Consider the following 18,270-nt stretch of genomic DNA (forward strand, 5'->3'; position numbering starts at 1 on the left):
GCGAAACTATCATTAAATCAAAATTAACCAATCCCGATTGGTATGAATAGGACTCCATTATTAGTTCTACATAAAGTCGCTACAGACTGATTTCAGTGGGAGGTAGAAAAATATCTAACTTGAGGTATGCCGATGATACTACTCTTCTCACTTAAACAAAAGAGGACATGGAACACCTGCTGACACTTCTAGAGACATCAAGCCCCTCCTTTGGACTTACGATCAACAGAGATAAGATCAAAATGATGATAGTGGATCGAGCCGAACTAAACCATCCTGACATCTCTATGATTGGCAACTGTGAGGTTGTCCAATCTTATGTCTACCTTGGTTTCACTATTGCAAACACCAGAGGATGCGAAGAAGAGATTCGAAGGAGATGTACTATTACAAGATCTGCCGTTGGCAAGTTAAAAAGAGTCTGGTGCAACCGTAATATCACCAGAGCCACGAAAGTTCGCCTAATGAGAAGCTTAATCTACCCGATATTTCTTTATGGCGCAGAAACGTGGACGGTTAGACTCAAAGACCGATGCAAAATCGACGCACTCGAGATGTGGTGCTGGCGGCGACTGCTGCGGATCCCTTGGACAGCGTTTAGGACCAATATTTCGATCCTACAGGAATTAAAAATCAAGCAGAGATTGTCGTCGACTGTGCAAACTCGAATCCTGAAATATTTCAGACACATTGTTCGAAACGAACAATCCATAGAGCGACTCGTTGTCCAAGGGCAGGTAGAAGGCAAGCGGTCACGCGGTCGATCATCTACGCGCTGGACAGACCTTATCAAAGCTGCAACACAGACCTCCATAGTCCAGAGTTCTCAAGACGCCGAAAACCGCATCAAGTGAAAAGGTATAGCGGGGGCTACTTTAGCCAATGAATCGTCGTCAACCACGACCACTCTGTCAAGAGTTAAATATTTTTTGTAGGTAATTATTTTTTGTCATTAATTTTTTTTTAAATTTAAGGGTGAGCACGAGGGGTTGCTTCCCGGGGTCCTGTATCTCCAAAAGTAATTTTAAAAATTAATATTAAGTGCAAATAGTGCCCTAAATTTTTTTCCAGATTTGTTAATTTAATTTCTAAAATCTTTATAGCCAAATTAGTGTAAATTTTTATGTTTTTCCACCCCCATAAATCTAGGGTTGTTTTTAAAAATCTAATTGTAGTCTAGAGTTATAGGTTTTAAAAAGCCCGATCGATTGATACCAAACACGGGTATATTCAAGCAACAGGGGCCGATTTGAGCAAATTTCGACTCAGTTGCGGCCATATTGGTCGCCATTTGCAAAAAGTTTAAACGGTCATAACTTTGTTGTTTTTAAGCCTATTGAGCTGGGATTTTCAACTTACTCGTTATTGAGGAGAGTACTATACCCCAGCTCCAAAATTAGCTCTACATAGAGTCAAACCTCTAATCCTGATCTTTGGACCAGGAGGGTAAGGAGGACGTCGAGCCCATTACGGGGAGCCGTCGCACAGTTTCCTGCGACCGGGGGTTCCCGAAATATCGAATTTCTATTTCTTAAAGAAGTAGACAGAAGTATTTCGGCCGATTAAGTGAGGAAACAGAAGGTGGAATATCTCGGGAACCACTGGTCGTAGCGCGACGCGGTTTTTACTGTTGGTTGACCCCAGCTGAGGACTACAAAATAGAGTGGGCAGGACGACTCTACATAGAGTCCTGGTAGAGTCTACTTGTACAAGGCGGCGGAAGTTAGTTTTAAGTTTTACAAATTATTTTTAGTATTCGGATAGCTTGTAGCGATAGTTACAACGAAAATTTGCAACTGACAGGGGCAGTTTCTCCCAATATACAACCCGCTATTGCGGTTAATTTTAAATATACTCTATTTTCTTTTACTTTAATTGTATTTATACAATTTTACAATCAACTGACTTATATAATTGACGTAGCCTCCGAGAAAGATGACGACCCGGACCCCGCAAAAAGACCAAAAGGTGACAAACCTTCCCTCTAAAACCCCCCCTAAAGCCATAAACAAGTTACCGCGACCTAGTTTGGAGAGGTTTGAGGGGACGACACATGAACAAGCTTTCACAGTGACGCGAGCCGCCCCTTCCACCTCCATGGCTGGAAAACTGATGAGAGAAAAAGCTTCGGACGGCTTTAAGGAACGGGGGGCGACATATATCAAGTCACCAGGGAAGATAGCGACTACGAACAGGGTGCAAAGGGCGAAAGAGCTTGTTTCTGAAGGAAAGAAACAATTGGCCCAGTCCAAGAACCTAAGGACTGAAATAAGAGAGGCAGTGGAGGCTAGCCTGAAAGGGCTGAAAGAGCTGGTGGAGGAGGCGGAATTTGCGCTAGAGGCCGAGAGGGCTCGAAAGGGGGACGGGGGCCCCGGGGGCGCGGCATCGGTGAACACAAACACCGCCGTCGCGCTCGCGGTGTCTCCTGACTCTGGACTGAGCGAAAGGCTTGAAGAGCAATCACGGATCCTCCTGGACACTAATAAGAGGCTCGTGGCTGTGCAGGAACAGCTGACACGCTACGGCGAAGCCGTTGAAGCCGCCGGCCTGAGAAGCTATGCCAGTGTGGCCGCTGCGAGGCCGCAACACCCTCCAAGATCTGCAGCTCTCCACTCAGTGGTCATTTCGTCTCAGGACGAAAAAGAAACGAGTGAAGAGGTCCTGGGCAGGGTCAGAAAGACCATCGATGCAAAAGAGGGATGGGTGCAAGTGGAGAAGGTCCGGAAAGCTAGGGACAGACGCATCGTCATGGGCTTCGGGTCCACTGAAGAGCGGGACAAGGCAAAGAGCAGGCTGACCAAGGAGGGGACGGGCCTCGTCGTCGAGGAAGTTAAAAACCGGGACCCGCTTCTGGTCCTTAGAGGTGTCTTGACCGCGAACACCGATGAGGACATCGTTAAGGCTCTGAGGAACCAGAACCGGGACCTGTTTAGCGGCCTCGGCAGCGAGGACGACCGTTTCCAGGTCAAATATAGAAGAAGGGCGAGAAATCCGCTCGTGGCCAACGTCATCCTTAGCGCGTCGCCCACCCTCTGGAGGAGGATAACTGGCATGGGTTCAGTGAGAGCGGAGGACCAATCACCTTTGGTCCAATGCACGCGATGCCTGGGCTATGGTCACGGGCGGAAGTTTTGCAAAGACCCGGCTGACCTGTGCAGCCACTGCGGAGGCCCACACCTGAGGTCGGAGTGCTCGGAAGAGCGGTTGGGGTCCCCACCCTCCTGCCGGAACTGTCGTAGGGCAAAGCTCGATAATCACGAGCACAACGCCTCTTTAGTAGCGACTGTCCCGTCAGGAGAAGGTGGGATGACCTCGCCCGCTCGACCGTAGCGTGTTGCTAAGGGTGCGCCGGTGGCCGCGGTGGCTCAGAAAATCCTCCAAGCGAACCTCCAGCGCAGTAAACAGTCATATTCCGAGCTGCTGATCGAAGCCTCTAACCTGGGAGCGGGGGTTGCTTTGGTACAGGAGCCATACGTCGGCGGGGAGGGTTGTGTGACGGGTAGGAATGGGATCAGGGTCTTCCAGCCCGCGGACCAAGGAAATGGGACTGTTAAGGCCGCGATCATAATCTTTGGCGCGGACTTTTACGTCAAACAGTACCCAGAACTCACCACGAACAACATCACAGTGGTAGGGATCCAGGTTCGCGGTAGGGAGATTACCCTGGTTTCATTCTACTTTGAGCCCGACCTGCCGATGGACTCGTACCTAGCACACCTGCGCCGGGTGCAGCGCGAGACGGGGGCTCGGAGTATGATTGTTGGAGGCGACGCAAACGCCAAATGCGTCTGGTGGGGAAGTCACGTCACGGACCGTCGAGGAGTAAAGTTGTGCGGGACCTTGGAGGATCTCGGTCTGTCTCTTCTTAACCAAGGGGAAACCCCAACTTACGACACCATCCGCGGCGGCGTGAGGTACAGCAGTTATATTGATATAACTGCTGTATCGCTTGACCTCCTTGGCCTGGTGGACGGCTGGCGCGTGTGTGACGACCTGACTTCCTCGGATCACAACGGCATATCCTTCCTCATAAAATCCAAGTGCATGAACGAAAATAATATTCGGCAGACGACCAGAAAATTTTATACCAAAAAGGCAAATTGGGCCCGGTTTGCTGAGAAACTGGGCCAAATTTACGATCTTAATCAATTTAAAAAAGTCAAAATTCAAAATTCAAAAACAGGATTAGAACTAGACAACCTTGTATCAAATTTAAATAACTACATAGAGGAGGCATGCACTTGGGCTATTCCACCCATAAAGAGGAAGGAGGTGCTAACTATGCCGTGGTGGAACGAGGAGTTGGCAGCACTAAAGCGCGAGGTGGTCACCAGGAGAAGGAGGATCAGGTGTGCCGCACCGATTAGGCGGGACAAGGTCATCGGGGAGTACCTGGAAGCTAAGGAGAGATATCGGACCGAGATTAAAAATGCGCAGACGCGCAGCTGGGTCTCCTTCTGTGAGAGACAGGATGGGGAGAGTGTGTGGGGGGGTATCTATAGGGTACTCGGCAGGACTACCAGGAGAGTCGAGGATCCACCGCTGGTGGTAAACGGTATGGGGCTAGATGCCAGGGGCTCGGCCCGACTCTTGGCTGAGACCTTCTACCCGGAGGACTCTGAAGAGGATGACTCCGAGGAGCACCACCGGGTGAGGGTCTTGGCCGAGCGGGCCGACATCGAATCTTCTTCGGGCCAAATCGACCCTCCCTTCACTCATCTCGAGTTGAAGCTGGCTAGTCGGTCCTTTGACCCGAAGAAGGCCCCAGGTGCGGACGGTTTCACCGCCGATATATGTCTGCACGCTATTGAACTGGACCCGGATCTCTTTTTGTGCATCTTCAACAAGTGCCTCGAGCTCCACCATTTTCCTAGGCCCTGGAAGGAGGCGACGGTGATCTTCCTCCGGAAACCGGGTAAGGACACTTACACAACCCCAAAATCATACCGTCCAATCGGGCTCCTTCCGGTGCTTGGGAAAATCTTGGAGAAGATGCTCGTCGCCAGGCTACAATATCACCTAGTGCCCAAGCTCAGTACTCGCCAGTTTGGGTTCATGCCACAGCGAAGCACCGAGGACGCCCTCTACACCCTGGTGAAACACATCAGACACAATCTGGAGAGGAAGAGGATTGTCGTACTGGTATCGCTGGATATAGAGGGCGCCTTCGACAACGCTTGGTGGCCCAAGATTAGAGCCAGACTGGCTGAGGAAAAGTGCCCCAATAACATCCGGAGGCTTCTGGGCAGTTACCGTGGTACCGTATAGGTGCCAGGGTGAGGTACTTGGGGGAGGAGCACATAAGAGACACTGGGAAGGGCTGCGTGCAGGGGTCTATCGGTGGGCCGATATTGTGGAATCTGCTCTTGGATCCACTGCTTCGGGAGATGGAGGCCAAAGGCGATTACGCGCAGGCCTTCGCGGACGATGTTGTGTTGGTATTTGAGGGTGAGACGGGCCTCGAGATCGAGCGGCGGGCCAATGCCACCCTCGAACGTGTGAGGGCGTGGGGCCAGTCTAATAAGCTTCGGTTTGCGCCTCACAATACCAATGCTATGGTTGTGACGCGCAAACTGAAGTATGACACCCCACGTCTCCGCATGGGCGGGGTCGGCATTGTCCTGTCGCACGAAATCAAGCTGCTGGGGGTCGTCATAGACCACAAATTGACATTCAGCGCCCACGTCGCGAACGTCTGCAGGCGCGCGCTCGCCTTTTACCACCAGCTGGCCCGTGCGGCTAAGACCAGCTGGGGTCTCCATCCCGAAGTTATCCGCACTATTTACAGAGCGGTGGTTGAGCCCGTGATCTTGTATGCGGCTGCCGTTTGGGCGCCGGCCGTGGACAAGCTCGGTGTCCGTAAGCAGCTGAACGTGGTCCAGCGGGGCTTCGCGCAGAAGTTGTGTAGGGCATACCGAACCACCTCCCTGAACTCGGCATTGCTGCTCGCTGGGATACTCCCCCTCGACCTCCGTGTTCGCGAAGCGGCGACTTTATACGAAGCGCGGAGGGGGGTGCCCCAGCGGGTGATAGGGGATCGGGAGGTGGAGCGGATGTCCTCGGCTCTGCGGTCTCCGCATCCCGCCTGTCATGTCGACCTCGAGTTCAAGTGCCTGGTCGACCAAGAACAGTTTACCGCACATAGCGAACACGAAGTCAACATCTTTACGGACGGCAGCAAGATTGAGGGCAAGGTGGGGGCGGCCCTGTCCGTATGGACTGGCGCCGCCGAAGCTAGAACCCTCAAGCTTGCTTTGCCGTCCTATTGCACGGTGTACCAGGCGGAACTCTTGGCGATATGCCGGGCGGCGCGGATGGCCGCAGATAACTTGGCCGGATCAGTCGGGATATACTCTGACTCCCTGTCGGCACTGCTCACACTCAAGAATCCAAAAGCCCTCCATCCCCTGGCCGTAGAGGCGAGGGAACACCTGCGAAGGGCTCTGCTCCGGGACAAACATATAGAATTGTTCTGGATCAAAGCCCACGCAGGGCTAGAGGGGAACGAGCGTGCCGACCATCTGGCCAAGGAGGCTGCGCTGAAGTCCAAACGCACGTTTGACTACGACAGCTGTCCGGTTTCGTTCATCAAGCGGAGCATTCGCATGCAATCACTTGATGAATGGAACCAGCGGTATCGGGCTGGCGAAACGGCTGGCGTCACCAAGGTCTTCTTCCCTGACGCGACGGCCGCACACAGGATCATAGGTAAAATAAAGGTGGACAGGTTTGTCACTCAGGTGTTGACGGGGCATGGCGGATTCTCCGAGTACTTGTACCGCTTCAAGTGCAAAGAGAGTCCGTCGTGCGTCTGCGACCCTGAGTGTTCGGAATCTGTCCTCCACGTCCTCCTGGACTGCCCAACCATGGCATACGAAAGACTGCGTCTTGAAAGTCAGTTGGGAGCAAAATTGAGCAAAAATACCTTGCCAAAATTACTAGAAAATACAAATGCTAGAGAGCTGTTCCTGCAGTTTTGTAAAAATGCCGCAATAAAGGTAAATAATAGAAACAAAAATTAGAAAATTATGTTGTGTAAATATTGTACATAATATTTAGGTCAACATAAAAGCGAAGGATAGATAATATAAGGAATAGCTCGTAAGTTAATTTTGTAAATTTAGATTTAGTTTTATAGTCATAAGGGTAACTGTAAAAATATAATTTAAATAACTAACTGTAGAAAATGTACCAGATTAAATAATAAAATAAAATATATTAGCTCCCTCCCCGCTCCACTTAGCTTAGCGATACACACTGTAAATAGGCTTGCTTTTTGTACTTGTGGGTAATAACCCAAAATGAATGAATGTGAATGGATGAAAGACGAAATTGGTATGCGGAATGATAGTGTAACGGACTAAAAGCGTGATGTATGGTAAAAGAGGACTAGATTTAAAGTTTAATATTTATTTATTTTTTTTTTACACAAAACTGAAATAGAATAAACTAAGTAGAAATGATAATTTAATTTGATGAGGGGAAATACCCCACAATGAATGAATGCGGATGGATAAAAGAAGAAACTGGAATGCGGAATGACAGTGCAATGGATTAAAAGCGAGAGGTATGATAAAAGAGACCTAGATGTAAATTATACCTATTGTAAATAAGGACTCCGAAACATAAAACTCGGAGGCGTAGGGATAAAAAAAAAAAAAAAAAAAAAAAAAAAAAAAAAAAAAAAAAAAAAAAAAAAAAAAAAAAAAAAAAAACTCTGTCAAGAGTGAACGACTAAGAAGAAAGTCGCCACTGTCACCTAAATCGAGCGACAGCAGCTCATGCCACTCGGAGAGTGACGATAACCTTAATTAAAAGAGTCGTTACTGTCACCTAAATCGAGCGACAGTAACTCATGCCACTCAGAGAGTGACGATAACCGTAATTGAAAGAGTCGCTACTGTCACCTAAATCGAGCGACAGTAGCTCATGCCACTCAAAGAGTGACGATAACCGTAATTAAAAGAGTCGTTACTGTCACCTAAATCGAGCGACAGTAACTCATGCCACTCAGAGAGTGACGATAACCGTAATTGAAAGAGTCGCTACTGTCACCTAAATCGAGCGACAGTAGCTCATGCCACTCAGCGAGTGACGATAACCTTGCCACCTCCATCGAGTGACGATAACCGTAATCAAGAGTCGCCACTGTCACCTAAATCGAGCGATAGCAGCTCATGCCACTCAGCGAGTGACGGTAACCTTGCCACCTCCATCGAGTGACGATAACCGTAATCAAGAGTCGCCACTGTCACCTAAATCGAGCGACAGCAGCTCATGCTACTCAGTCAAACTCCACGTAAAAGGGGAAAGTAGACAAACTCTACGCTCTAAACTTAAGATATTTGAAGAACTTTACAATAATCTCAGTCATAACTAATCACTACACATAAATACCACAGCCATGTACCATCGACGTTATCACAACCAAAACTATAGACGTACTCTACTTCCACAACAAGTTACAACCAAGCTTTCAGAAATCTCCGAGTGAATACCTCTAACACCACGGCTCTCTAGCCGAAGAGCAAACACATTACTCTCTCACAACGGTCTCCATAGACCACGACTTCCGCCAGAGTTAAACGCACATCGCACACCCACGGACTACGACTACGAAATAACTACTGGTACGGTCAAACACATTACAGTCGATAAAGTCATTCACTCAAGTCTCTTAAGCTTCATTATCAATAAGATCTTAAATTACATCAATTTCGCCTGGTACATGACCTACTGGTATTTTCCCTAACCTATCGTGAGTAAATTTGTAGGTACGTTCTAATTTTGTCTGATTTACCTCTTCGTTTTGAATTAAGACCAAGTCACCAATGTTAAACTTTAAAATTTTAGACTTAATTTTATTAAATCTAAATTTGTCGTAACTCGCACTCGTTTCTGTTCCTAGCCACTTACTCTGCTATAAAAAGCAAAGAGAACCTATCTGGCACCGCGTTAGAGTTCATTTCTTCACAAGTAGTATAGGACTCACAAACAGAAACCGACTGGGGCAAATGATGTTAGCTTCTATTAGCTCTCTAATCTTAGAACGCACTATCTACCTTTCATCTGGACTGAACCTGTAAGACGTTAAACAGTACGGTAAACAGTACGATTCGCATCATGAAATATAATTATTAGTTCACTAGATGTGACACGCGTGTGGGGTAAACAATCAATAAAAGCGTGAACAAATTCCTTAAGCAAGGACAGCAGAGATTCATTACTCAGAATACCTATGTCGATATCGTCAAGATTGTACAAGAGTCCCGGTTCGTCAGTACAGGTAGCAACAGATTTTTATTTTGCAATATTAAAAAAACGACTCAGTAATGCTAATTGTACACCTTGTTTTGAAATTTCTCGACCAATGATTACGTCATATTTGAAACAATCATCGGGCAATCACATGAAGTAGAATCGATAAACGACTACCACTAATCAACACGTCACAAAGGACTTGTTCAGTACAATCTTCAATAGCATAACCTACAGCCTGTAAATGAATAATCGCCCTATGAAGTTACGGCCAACAGTTTGTCTAACAAGATAATATTCGGCACTGGAATCAAAATAAAAATAGTACGACTCACAAGATTGTTGTAATTTTCCACAAACGCCTGCCACTGTACAGACATCCACGCGTCGTTTTGCTACAGTGCCGCCGGGATTGCCGCGACGCTGAAACTCATCACGACGCTCATGACCGTTGTGACACCCACGGCTATTGCGGCGACACTCACGACTGGGGTTGCGACTACCGCGGGGGCTCGATACTACGATCACGCTCACAATCTGACATTGTAACTGAATCGAAACGAAAACAGAATCGCAAAATCAATCGCTACACAATTACCTACGTATCACGTATTAAAACAAAACTAAATTCAACAAATAGCCGGTAAATCGAATAACGTAATCGAACACTGAACAAAAACCACTTACACACCGATAATAATACAACAGAACGACCGAAAAGAACTAAAATATCGATGTACCCACCAATCACCACAAAATATTGCAACTAACTCGCACACTTGCTAAAAACAGATGTATTGTCAGGGGGTAGGCCTATAACTTCACATATTTTCTGAATAATAGCTTCCATACCGGAAGCGAAGAGAGACCTTTGTTCGTTCAATGTAATTAACTAAATTTATTAAATTTTGAAAGTGGGGTTGGATCTGATCCCGCTTCTGATGTCAGAGATTAAGAAGAAGGTATACTTTTCGGCTTGAAGGTATATTTCTCTTTCTCATGATCTCAGAGTACTCACTCAGTCTACTGTGGGCATAAGTGGGTAATGTTGACACAAGTAAACACAATTAATGATATCACCAAATTATTATAACACAGGAATCAGTTAACAGAAAGGTAACGCAGTACGGAAGGCGGGTAGTTATTAGTTAAGGGGGCGAAGACTAACTTCTTAGCATTCGATGGATTCACGGTTCACCGTGCGGGTACCTAATCCATCGTGTGGCAGAGGGAGTAACTCAGAGCAGTGCCTAGGACTTGCGACCCAGGTGTAGGTTTAAGGAGGCCCCCTTTGAGATGCGCATCAACGCTCACCTTCACTGCTCGAGTTGTCCGCCCTAATATGTAACAATTAATTCGTTTGCACAAATTAATTATTGAATGAGTCTAGGTTAAGCTACTAGCAGGATACAACAAGTGTATCGTGCCAAGCCAGAGCCAAGACTGCCTTAGCTGAGGTGAAACCGTTCGTTTTATACACGTCAGAACAATTCGAGTAATATAATAAATGAGGGTAGGTGACTATCGAACGATGTGCTAGGTGGCGCGTCGATCACCCCACTACTCTAACAGCTAATAATTGACAACTGACATTATCTGAATACACCCAAGTCAAACACTTGACGTTCCGTATTCATACTCTGCGACATATACAATAACCCGACAACAACCGTTGGGGGCGTTAGCCCACCAGACACAACATCCGTCTGGTCGGAGGATCCTCCCTTTGCGATGGCGAACGAGGAACTGAACACCTCGTTCCTCGCAACCACCCAAATATGTATATGAGTTTTAGGTAACAGCTAATTGATGTACATAATAATATTTTATCTGAAGCAAATACATATGTATATAAGTAATTCAATTACATTCAGGGCAAGCATTGCAACTTCAGTACTTGAACGAAAAGCAAGGTCATTGCCATCTTTATCAATGGGCCCATCATGCATCCATTTCAAACTTCTCCATCCGTGCTACGGAATTTACATACGTGGCTGCTTTTATGAAATAATGCGAATGTTTTTGTATAGATTTTATTGCAATATGAAATAAAATAATAATTGTGTTAGCTCGTAAACGAAAAAAAAGAACCGACTTCGATTATATCTACAAGTAATACAACGTAGGTAGACGAATAAATAGTCAAGTATATTATGTTACGTTATAAAAATATACTCAAAAAGTAGTCATCAGATCTCGATCAAATTTATATGGGACTATATTACAAGTAGTCTGCAGAATCTACATTCAAATAGCTAAAATATATAAGCCGACTGTAGGGTTTCTATAGTCGAAGAACATATTCGAGCTCGCATTTCTTCCTTTCTTTTATATTTTCGTGGCATAGTTCTGCTAGAATTAGTATAACACCCAAACATATACGTAAAGCCATAAAAAAATGTAACAGACACAAAAAAAAATTTAAACTTACTCTGATATGGTGCATGAAGGGATAGATGCCCCTTAAGGGCACCTATACCTCAAAAAATCAGGGCAACTATCCTTTGTGATTGGGATAGATGCCCGCGTATTTTTTAAATAAATTATAAACAAAGTAGCATCTATTTACAACTATATGCAGACTCAATGACCCAGTATATAGACGTGATAAAAAATATAACGAAATTTATTACTATTTATAAAATTATACAACCTTAAATACTAACCTTTAAAACTTTGACGTGTTTGTAAATTTCGCCACGGAGACAATTATACACACGAGCCAAACGCGTCCTTGCCACACGAATATCTGTGGATATCTGAGATACGGGGTGACTTTGACTCCTACTTATGCGATTAATTTTTATTTGTGAGTTCGGGATGTTAGGTTTTTAGAACATGAGCATCTATTCTACTGCGGCATCTCTCCCGGTTTTACCATAGTCAAGTTACTACGCATGATCAAAGACTACTCAAAAAGTAGTCATTAGACCTCACGCCAATAACGCTAATGTGCCAACAAGCCAACACGCCAACGCACCAACACGCCATTACGCCAATACGCCAACACGCCAACACGCCAACACGCCAACGTGCCAACACGCCAACACGCCAAAACGCCAACACGCCAACACGCCAACGTGCCAACATGCCAACGTGCCAACAAGCCAACACGCCAACGCGCCAACAAGCCAACACGCCAATACGCCAACACACCAACACGCCAACGTGCCAACAAGCCAACACGCCAACACGCCAACACGCTAACACGCCAATACGCCAACACTGGGCCAACACGCCAACACGCCAACATGCCAACACGCCAACACGCCAATAGGCCAATACGCCAACACACCAACACGCCAACGCGCCAACACGCCAACGCGCCAACACGCCAACACGCCAATACGCCAACACGCCAACGCGCCAACAAGTCAACACGCCAACACGCCAATACGCCAATACGCCAACACACCAACACACCAACACTGGTCCAACACGCCAACGCGCTAACAAGCCAACACGCCAAAACACCAATACGCCAACACACCAACGTGCCAACACGCCAACGTGCCAACAAGCCAACACGCCAACACGCCAATACGCCAACACGCCAACACGCCAATACGCCAACACTGGGCCAACACGCCAACACGCCAACATGCCAACACGCCAACACGCCAATACGCCAATACGCCAATACGCCAACATGCCAACACGCCAAAGCGCCAACACGCCAACACGCCAACACGCCAACACGCCAACACGCCAACGCGCCAACAAGCCAACACGCCAACACGCCAATACGCCAACACACCAACACGCCAACAAGCCAACACGCCAATACGCCAATACGCCAATACGCCAACACACCAACACACCAACACGCCAACACGCCAATACGCCAACACGCCAACACGCCAACGCGCCAACAAACCAACACGCCAACACGCCAACACTGGGCCAACACGTCAACATGCCAACATGCCAACACGCCAACACGCCAATACGCCAACACACCAACACGCCAACAAGCCAACACGCCAACACGCCAATACGCCAAAACACCAACGCGCCAACAAGCCAACACGCCAACATGCCAATACGCCAACACACCAACACGCCAACGTGCCAATAAGCCAACACGCCAACACGCCAATACGCCAACAGTGGGCCAACACGCCAACATGCCAACACGCCAACATGCCAACACGCCAACATGCCAACACGCCAACACACCAATACGCCAACACACCAACACGCCAACACGCCAATACGCCAACACACCAACACACCAACACGCCAAAACGCCAATACGCCAACACGCCAACACGCCAACGCGCCAACAAACCAACACGCCAACACGCCAATACGCCAACACACCAACACGCCAACAAGCCAACACACCAATACGTCAAAGCACCAACACGCCAACATGCCAACAAACCAACACGTCAACACGCCAACACTGGTCCAACATGCCAACACGCCAAAACGCCAACACGCCAATACGCCAACAGCCAACACTGGACCAATACGCCAACACGCCAACAGGCCAACACGCCAACACTGCCTTACCTCTACCACACAATCGTTGTGGTATTTATGGAACAATTCCAATTAATAATGAATCTACTGACAGCATAATCTCTCCTCGGTCGTTTGCTTCATTGCTGAAGGTCGTGTCCACTCTGATCCAGGTTCTGGGACACGATCTCTGTAAATACAGCACATATATGTACATTGAAAAAGAGCTAGAGGCAAAGTGGTCCCACTCCCGCAACTTACAGTAAGTTCCGCCCATACGTCGTAAACGACAGATCGAATTTACGTAGATCGTTCTACACAAGTTGCGTGTATTGCAGTCCATGCTCACTACTAAACTAGCGAGACATAGTCCTTCAATGCAGGCTTGCCAGAAAGTTTTGATTCAAGTCGCCCCATCTATGATCGAAAGTCGCAAAATATTCTTAGGAGTCGCCTCGCCCATCTATGATCGAAAGTCGTAAAATATTCTTAGGAGTCGCCCAATGTAAGTTTGAAAATACACTAGCATCTGTCATCTGTCTGAAAAAAAATATTAAATTAAAGGAAGCTTATTGGGACATTAAAAAAAAAAAAAAACAATATTTTTTGTAACGGTTTTTGTACTTTTAACTTGTTGCCAACGCTGAGGATTAAAAAGAGCCTAATTTGCGACGTCGCCCAAACTTAAAAAAAGGAGCGTATCCGAGCGTATCCATGAAAAAAATCGCTCAATTCGCGACTAATCGCCCCATCTGGCAAGCCTGCTTCAATGTGCAAAGGAAGACTACTGAGTAGAGAAATGTCCTTACTTCCGGAAGCAGTCAAGTGCGCAGGAGATATTTAGGTGCACAAACGTTTGCGCAAACGCAGGTGCACACACTCGTCTTCCCCCTTCTTTGTCCGGTGGAACGGAGAGACCGATACGACCGGAGAAGGGTTCCGATGATGTGTCTGGCCAATGGTAACTCTACGCCCTCTACCATCGCCCTAAGCCGTCCACCAGGCTTTGCTATCCCGCCGGGTCCACCTGTCTCGTTGCATATCTGCTGTGAGTTGCCTTCCCCACCGAGATAGTCTTTGTATGTCGAGCGGGAGGGAGCCGCTGCAAGGAAATCAGGAAGGAACGGTTTGGATCTTTGGAGTGGATAAGGGAAGGGATACTACTGCCTCGGATGAATGCGATTGAGACAGTAGCAGCTCGGGGAGCCGGGGTCGCGTACCCGTATAACATACCACAACTGCCGGGCAGGCCAATTGGGATGAGTATCCCCTGACTGAAACTGAAGAGAGAAATGAATGTGGTACTAAACTAACTCTTTGTACGTGTTACTCCATCACGCACATTTGTATATATTTATTGACGTGATAACGTCTTATAAAAATGATGAAGCGGAACAAGCGATTGACATGCACGATCGGCCCAAGCGTTGTCTTGTGACACATTTATCTATTCTTGCGTGACGTCAGAATCATATTATTATGACAAAATGTACGGGCCTAGAGTACGGCCTATACAAAAGTTTCATATCCCTGGCTTAGTACCGACCGTTGGCGTAACAAAGCGTCGCTGTAACTATTGCGTTAGCCGGTATAATATATAGTTTGACATTTAAATTATAATGGACACAATCTGGCTTAGCTAAATTATACATGACGATATAAATATATTCGACCATAATTAAACCAAAACGTAATTAAAATAAAGAACCTCTTTAAAAAAAATTCAATTTGACTAAAGACTGACCAACAAAAGAGTATATAATTATAATATGTGTGTATGTGTCAAATACATGGTAATATGTGTAATATTTTTTTTATCAATATAATATATTTTTATGCATAATTTAAAAAAAATATATTAGCACTCTGCACTCCTTCTCTATATAAACTATAAGTTTATAAAATTTCATACTCCTCCATCCACGTAATTTTCGTAAAAAGGGGTATAAAGTTTTTGCTTCACGTATTAATATATAGATTACCACTAGTAAACAATTAATATAAAACATGATTAATATGAATTTAAATTATAATTATTTATAATTTGTTATAGATGGCAATAATTTTTTTCGTTTGAATATCAACTTATAAGTAGTAACGAAAACTGAAGGCGTTTGGCAACTTAGTGTTGGAGAAGCTGGCAGGAAGGAAGGCTAAATAACATCACGTTAACTGCTATGATCCTTAAACGAAGCTATAACGTTTACGCGTCTTGTCTACTTTTATAACCTTTTTTGAGAATTTAACAATGTTTGATATAGTAAAATAGCTTTTTATTTTCAAGTTTAGGCATGATAATTGTGTTTGCAGGTAAACGAAAAAAAAAACCGACTTCGATTATATCGACAAGTAATAAATACAACGTAGGTAGACGATAAATTAGTCAAGTAAATACGCATTATCAAAGATTACTCTGGTAACCCGTCATCAGTTCCTGGTTTCCTTATTATAGTACCACACCAGGAATATCATCTTTCCAACAAAAAAAGAATTATCAAAATCGGTTCATAAACGACGAAGTTATCCCCGAACATACATATATATATATATATATATATATATATATATATATATATACGGTCGAATTGAGTAACCTCCTCATTTTTGAAGTTAGTTAAAAATATAGAAATATACGTTTTCAATAACACATGACCTATTTTTCTTTTATTTGACTATTTCCCAAAAATTGATAACTAGTAATAATCCGCTAGCGTTATTGAACTCAACAATTGTGTGGTTAATATATATTCATTTATAATGAATGGTACTAATAAATCACTTTCAATAGTTCTATTCGAACACATAATTTGGCACACGGTGCAGTTGCTCCGCACAAAACACAAATATGCGGTTGAAGCGATAGGCCAAACAACCACCACTCTATTTTGCAGCTCACTACAGTATTATTGTAATAAACGTGAATTGTAATGTCTTTATTGTTGATAATTGTAAATGTATGCGGCGGATATTCGCGAAGTTAATATTGCATTTAAATTGATATTATTGTATTTTGGTACACTTTTTAACAATTGTTTATATTTGTGACTTTATTAATTTACGTCCGTAATATCTTTATGCAAATATCTAAAAATAAGCAATCATTTATTTAGAGATATTGCTACCTATCAACATTATTAAAATCAGAACAGAAAAGAAGAAATAGATTTTAAATTTGAATTTTGATTACTTACATAAAGACAACTACAGTAACTTTTTTACGTTGCAACAGTTTGGTAATGTCTGGATCGAGTATGTCGCGGTTTGAGTCAACTGTCTACAGTTAGAATGTTATGTATTATATTCATAGTAATTTATCCCAGCGGGAGCGTATATTATTACCCGACTGCCAAGGAAGGGTTATGTTTTTCGCGCGTATCTTGTATGTATGTATGTAATATTCTTTACTACCTCATATTTCCAGAACCACTGAACGGATTTACATAATTGAGGTATCGTTAGGTTCGTCTTAGCTGCCCAAGTGTTCTTAGATAGGTGACGTTAAAAAAAATCAAACATGGCGGCTGCACGAAGCCATTGTAGTTAATGAAAAAAAATTTTTTTCTCGAATACGGGTCGAATATGAGTATCAAATTGAAGGGCACAATACAAGGATTTTAAAAAGGTATATCATGATTATTATTATCGTAATACTAATAAATAAATACAATATTAAAGTTTAAAAAATGTGGACTTTGCTCTTTCCCACGCCTATGCCATGCCAAACTCACCTCCTAGGCGACGATCAACTTCGGGGTGTAGCCTTTCTAATAAAATACAATGGTTAAAAAAAACCATTTTATGCAACGTCGTACATAACATGCAGTCGGAGGCATGAAATTGAAGGATAAGTCAAATCATTCTCTCTTTGTGCATGTCTCCGACTGCATGTTATGTACGACGTTGCATAAAGTTTCGAAGGACTACCGTATTAGTATATTTTAAATGTACAGCACAAAATGTTTGATATTGTTTCTATTTATTTCGCTGACTTTGTGTGCATATTGAATTTTTATCTTGTTCCAGCTTTTTCAGTTGATTTTCTATTAGTTGTTCTTCACGCAGGCGGGTTTTTTGTTTTTTTTTTTATTATTATTTTCCTTCAATATTATGTATAAATATGTAGTACTCACTCTATATGCACGTAATTCCCGTGAGCAATAAAAGTCTCTTTTCCAAGCATGACATTCACTGTATTTACCACTGTTCACTTGTCTTTGTATGCTACTATACTATGCTACTTCTATCTTATTAATAAAATTAAATATTAAAAAAAATATATAAGAAAATGAGGCGTAAATCAAGTGCAGTCAAAAGTAAAATTCTCACTTATCTTCTTAAGGTCTGATATCACTCTTCAAAATCATCATGCAATATGAATTCCATTTAATAATTTTATTAGAAAAGATGAAATAATAATTATTTTTATTTAATTAAATCGTACATTTCTTTTAAATTAATTTAAATAATAATTAAAAAATTATTCATCAAGGTACACGGAATGATTAAATCATATTGAAGTTTATCAAAGAGAGTTCGCTACGTTGA

The sequence above is a fragment of the Melitaea cinxia genome, chromosome 5 (assembly GCF_905220565.1).
Source record: "Melitaea cinxia chromosome 5, ilMelCinx1.1, whole genome shotgun sequence".
NCBI lineage: Eukaryota > Metazoa > Arthropoda > Insecta > Lepidoptera > Nymphalidae > Melitaea > Melitaea cinxia.